Genomic DNA, 6000 nt, shown 5'->3' with positions numbered 1-6000 from the left:
ATATAATATATATATATATATATACACATACATATATATTTATAGGAAGAACAATGAAACGAATAGATGGACTCATTAAATGTTCTTTATCTGTATACTGTTCGTGGATATCTTAATTAGATAGATAACGAAGTACGTTAAACGAGTAAAGCCAGAACGCTGACGCAATCACGAATACAACGTGAATCTACATGATTCAAGCACGGTACTATCGATGCAGTCAATACCCAGTTGCGAGCGTTCCGTTTTGGGATTTTGTCGGTACATCCTCGATTCCCGTCAAATTATAAATGTCATAACTGAATACGATGAAACTCTGTCGATATATAGCGTGTATATTGTATAACCGATTGATTATTTATCCGCGGTTGCTCGAATTTGGATCTGAACTGCGGCCGAAAAAGGAAAGGGAGAGGGGCAAGAAAAAATTTACAGTCCATATAGAGACGATATGTGTGCAGTGCTAGTCGACAGAAAGCCCATTGTAAAAGATTGCAATGAGACACAATTCTTGCGAGCGATTGACCAAATTAAGTAGTATATGATAGACGATCTTCGATTTTCTCGTTAGAGCGATATTTTTGTTTCGGCTTCGCACATATCTCGGATAGTGATTATCGGTCGCGGATTATCGCATGTATATGTTCTCGCCTCTGATATTGTTTATGTTTTCCTTCCCGTTCTCCTATTTATTCTCTTTATGCTACGTCTCGCGCAAGAGAGGATTGATAAGACCGATTTTTCCAATACCGATTGACTTGATTCGTAATTTTCAATTTTTTTTTCTAGATCGTGATATCTTGCTAATGTAATAACAAATAGTGACGTAAGGTCTAATTGACTGCAATTTATGCTAGTTGGCATTGGCAGAATCGGTCCCTCGAGAGACTATAGCTAATATTGTAGATACTGAGTTTTTATATTGATCATCATTTATGCGAATATTTTCTACTGCTCTTAGCATTTTTTTAAGAGTATATATTAATCATTTTCATTCTCGTGTCGATATCTTCAATTCCGCCAGCGCGTATGTATATCGATGAGTATAAATAGATGTATACAATTTGATAGGATAGTTGAGAGAAAGTTTTTCGAGTGCGGTTAAAGGGAACGAATATATATCTGTAAAGTCGGTTTGTGTGAAGTGAGAAATAGTTAATAGCATCATTCGAGCGGATACAGATGTTTGATGCAGATGCGAGGCGGAGGAAGCGGCCAGATATATTCTCGGGCTTGGTATCAACGAATACGCTTCCCTTCCTTCATCGATGTACATTTCCATTTTTCGTTCGTTTGCTCTCTCGATTAATTTCACACTTCGCGTAGTCGGGACGTATTTTTGTATAATATAATATGAAACGTATAGGATTTTCTCTGAGCGTAACCGGCCGCCGCGGGGACAGTTAGTTAGTCTGTAAAATTGGTAGCTACAAGTCGAGCCTCGACCGCAGAGATCGCGCAGAGTTCTTCAAGGGTCGCTGGTAGCTCTAGAACGGTGACGCGAGTCGACTCGATCATTATTAATATTAATTTCAAAATTAAATATTAGAAAATAATTATTAATAATATTATATATATATTAATATATTGTTACTAATATTATTTATCATGCGGGAAGAATTCGTGCAATTTTATTACAAATATGTTTACAGAAAACCTCTAGCAGAGAGTAATAAAATTGAAACATCAAGAAAGTACACGTATTCTGACTTCAATGCATACTTTATGAATAAATCTAATTTATCATTTTATCTCTGAAAGGTGCATGATATTCTTCACTTATCTCATACAGTCATTTGTGCATGGAATTAAAATATTCCGTTGTATTTAAATATCTCTTTTACTCTTCATCTCGTTGTACAATAGATCATTTTCTTTGTCTTTGTCCCGTTTGATCGGCATCGCGCCTAAAGCTACCGGCGACCGAGCGCAACAGGACAATATTACGTAAATATTATTATCATATTATAGGAAGGTGTGTGAGATGAGATAATCCAATTGTATTCTATCTCTTTCGCTGTAAACTAGGAACATATTCTTGTCGCAACTTCTTACCCCGGCAAATATAGTTTAGATAAAGCCTCCCGGTCGCATAAGGATACACACTGTACATTGTACACTGTATATTATTAGTATTTATGGAAGGGATTATTTATCGAAAGCAAGACGATCGAGCTGAAATAACGAGAGAAAGAGGTAGAGAAAGTGAAAAAAAATCGACACCACATCGTATTTTTTTTCATTGTAATCTAATAGAAATGCCTTGTTGTTGCTTCAAGAACGGCTTGTCGCGCTTCTCGTTTTCTTCTTAGAGAAAGATATCAAGAGAGAAAGTGCAGAGTCTCCTAGAAAGGGCTTTACTGTTATTTAGTTTTAATATAATTCCATTTGTGCTCTTGCATGTGCATATATATATATAAAGAGCAAAGGAGGAGAGAGAAAGAGGTCATCAATTATGAGGCGAGATGGTGATTCCAATTTACAACGCGAGAATAATTTCGAGACATGCGCATATGCGATAATTTGCAAAATCAGTCAAGTGTTTCGAAAATTATTTGTAAAGTCGTATATATATATATATTTTATATATATATATATATATACATTTATATTTATTTTATAAATATACACAATTCGCGCACAATCTCTTGTAATGTAATATACAAGTTACCAAATTTGTTATATGTCTTTTTTTTCTCCTTTCTTTTTCTCTTTCTCTCTGTCCTCTTCATTATACTTTTTATTATACTTTTTTAAAAAAGTTTATCATGTTTTTAGAAAATTTGATTGTAATTTCGAGTAATTGTAAGTAGAAAATTGTTGCTTGGATCTGTTTACGCTGTAAATTGAGTGGTTGGCGAGATTAAAACGTTTAATAGAAACAAATGCGAATAAGAACGTTTATCGTCGAAGCGGAAAATCGTGTACTTTGTAATGATATTACGCAATATAATACGTGTGCATATACAGCGCGATGTACTATTATTGTCGATCGTTACTCGTGGCGCCGATTATTAGTGGCGGTATGATGATCCACCGCTGTTAATATGATTTTGATAACAGGGCAGGAACAATCTGAGATCATAGTGTGAGCGCGCAATGACGAGCCGACAATGCCTTCTCGTTGTACAAATGTCGAGGTAAATGAAGGAATAAAAGGAAATCGTATAAACCGCGATCGTGGTGTCAGAGTATCTTTTGGCGGCGTATAGCTTTATAAGAACACAAATCAGCATAATCTTCGCTGTAATAGGGAAAAAGAGAAATGAAAGAATATATGTAGTGATCCGTAGATAGTGCAAAGAAAATTATATATATGGAATATGTGTGCTACATGCGCACATCAAAATTATGCGTGTGCAGCATGCGAAGCATAATCGAATGGCGATTAAAGTCGTGATTTGGACGAGACTGAAATAAATCTAATGGATAACTGAATAGTTAATTGATATGGATTAAATAAATTTACGATTAATAGTACAATTAAAAATTCATTATATACTATTCATCTCTATGAGTAAATTGTATATACATTTTGTATATTTCAGAATCATGAGACGTCTTTTCAAATATAGATTAAAAAGTAAATTAAGGAAAATCATAGTTTGATCGACATCTTTTGTTCTTCAAGGGAATAAAAGGATTAAAAATTTTGACTTTTAATCTTCAGTGTATTGTAGCAGAAAATTTAATTAGAAATTTTTATTTGGAAATAAAAAATTTTATAAATTTACTTGTTGAGTATAGAGAATTATTCTAAATTTACATAGGTATTTGTCGTAAAGTCTGAAATGACGTTACATGATTTTGTAAGAGTCGAGCACAAAGATGCAACCACTGCGACTTTGTTATTCGTTATAGTATTGTGTCCAATACACGTAATATTGTTTTTTGTGATAATTGTCCTACAAGTAGACTAATTGTGAGGGAAATGCATTTGTCTCGTCCAAATTGGATGACTGTAGTCGTCATGTGGTCGCTTGCTTTCACATTCGACCACGCAAACACGTGCTTGGCGATGATCAAGGACAAGCGCGAAATAATATCATTATCCTGCATTCAAATAACGAAAGGGACCGCTCTACTTTCTATAGTATACTCGGCGTTTAAGGTAGTACGCGACGTTACTGGATAGAGAGGTATATACGAAGAAAGGCGGTTTTGCTTCCGAGCGTTGGAGGGGTTCAGCTTGAAGAGTCTTTTATTCCGCTTACTCATCCCTACGTGGCGCGTTATTTAGGGAAACTGCGGAGGGCGACGATAAAGATCGAGAAGTGCAGGCTTTTGCTACGCGAAGTAGGTATTTATTGGGTAGAATAACTGATCTATAATCTTAGAAAATTCAGATGTCAATGCTGCGTAATCGTCTGACAATGATCTCTGTCTTTATTTGTGTTTAAGGAAACACACAATGAGACACGTATTTCCACGTTGCAGCATTGTAACTCGATCTTTCCCAGATTACATCGGTTCACAATATTTGCTATTTATGCTTGAAGTTCGGTGTATTCGTTATATGCGCGCTCCAAGAATTTTTAATTATTGAGGCTGCGCACCGAGTTAAGTTTGGCATGTTTTCTACTCGCGTGAAACGCAACATAAATAGCATAAGTAACGTTATGTCGAATGAACGGGACGTCTTGAGAATGGCGCCGCGGAAAGAATACACATTCCAGCGTTTTTCCTCCATTTCGCGGCAGGCACGGTTCAGTGCACGTTGTATGTTAATTAATTTTGCGAATCAAATCTCTAGCATGCCATAATCTCGTTTCGTTCCGTTGTTTTTTACACCCTTCCTCGTCCACCCTCAAGTGCAAATAATGCAAACGATGTCGAACGATGTTTAACGTTTGATGTCTGCGTATATAATGATAATAATCGTTGCTGTAGATTCTCTCGAGAGAAATAATATACTTATATTGAATTATTATTTACGATTATTATTTACGACATACTTTATATTATATTATCATTAATGCCAATTACACTGCAGATATGTTGTTGTAATATTTACTATGTAGCACATCAATGGCGTTTAATAGAGAATATTTATTGAAATTATTTACCATAAAACAGAAGTTGTATGTACCTTAGTTATATTAAGAACCTGTTAACTAATCGAATTATCATGATCCCATTATTATCCTGAAAACTTTTTGTATCAGCAAATCATAGATAAATTGTTTTGTTATACAGGATCTATAAATTCATCACAATTAGTATGCGATCAAAAAGTGAATAACTGTGAATAACTACATGAACCTTATTTTTCCTTTCAAAGTACCTATCATCCTTGCATCATCTTTCCTGGTTAAATTGCTTAGAAGTTGTTTGATAGTACATGTCTATTTATAAAAAATTTTATAGCAAACATATTTGCATTCACGTACAAATTTACAACAAAGAATTTTTAAAAGAATATCAACGTTACCTAATTTTATGTCCTGGAACAACACATTTGTAACTTTTTTCTACAAACAAAAATAGTCAAGTGTTTGTCCGATTTCGAGTAATGCATTACATAACTAATACTAACTAATGCTAACTATATATGTATAGGTTTCAACGAAATAATAAAAAGGAATTTGACTGCAAAATCCGGTAATTATTTATGTTAAAATTATTGTCTCTTATATTTAGTTTTAAAAAGAAAAGAATAAAAGTAGAAAAAATGTAACTAAAACAATTTTTTTTAGTGCTTTACTTGAAGTATAATGATATTAAAAAAAAAAGATTTACATTGCAGTATTACGAGATTTATAGAAGTTAATACAGGTCATACAATTAGGTGATTCGTGTTGTACATTAAGTATATTTCACGTTCATATTTTTGTTCAGAATTTACCCAATCTATACCACTTGTCCGTATTCTTTGTTTCAAACAAATCTTTTAAATCGACTAAAAAATTTTTATGGATTTGAAAATTTTGTGCAATGTATGAAAGTTAAGAATTTCTACGAATTCTTTAATTTTACGGAAATTAACCTATAGATTAAACA

The 6000-nt window shown here is 33.8% G+C and overlaps 1 protein-coding gene across 1 annotated transcript in view; it reads left to right on the top strand.

The window, feature by feature from the left end:
• lap (phosphatidylinositol-binding clathrin assembly protein lap) overlaps window positions 1-6000 on the top strand; it is a 44269-nt gene that overhangs the window by 36493 nt on the left and 1776 nt on the right. The gene's annotated exons all lie outside the window — the stretch shown is intronic.

Source organism: Trachymyrmex cornetzi, unplaced genomic scaffold, assembly GCF_001594075.2.
Source record: "Trachymyrmex cornetzi isolate Tcor2-1 unplaced genomic scaffold, Tcor1.1 scaffold1885, whole genome shotgun sequence".
Lineage (NCBI taxonomy): Eukaryota > Metazoa > Arthropoda > Insecta > Hymenoptera > Formicidae > Trachymyrmex > Trachymyrmex cornetzi.
The sequence above is the reverse complement of the archived record's forward strand: the minus strand, read 5'-3'. Positions and strand labels throughout refer to the sequence as shown.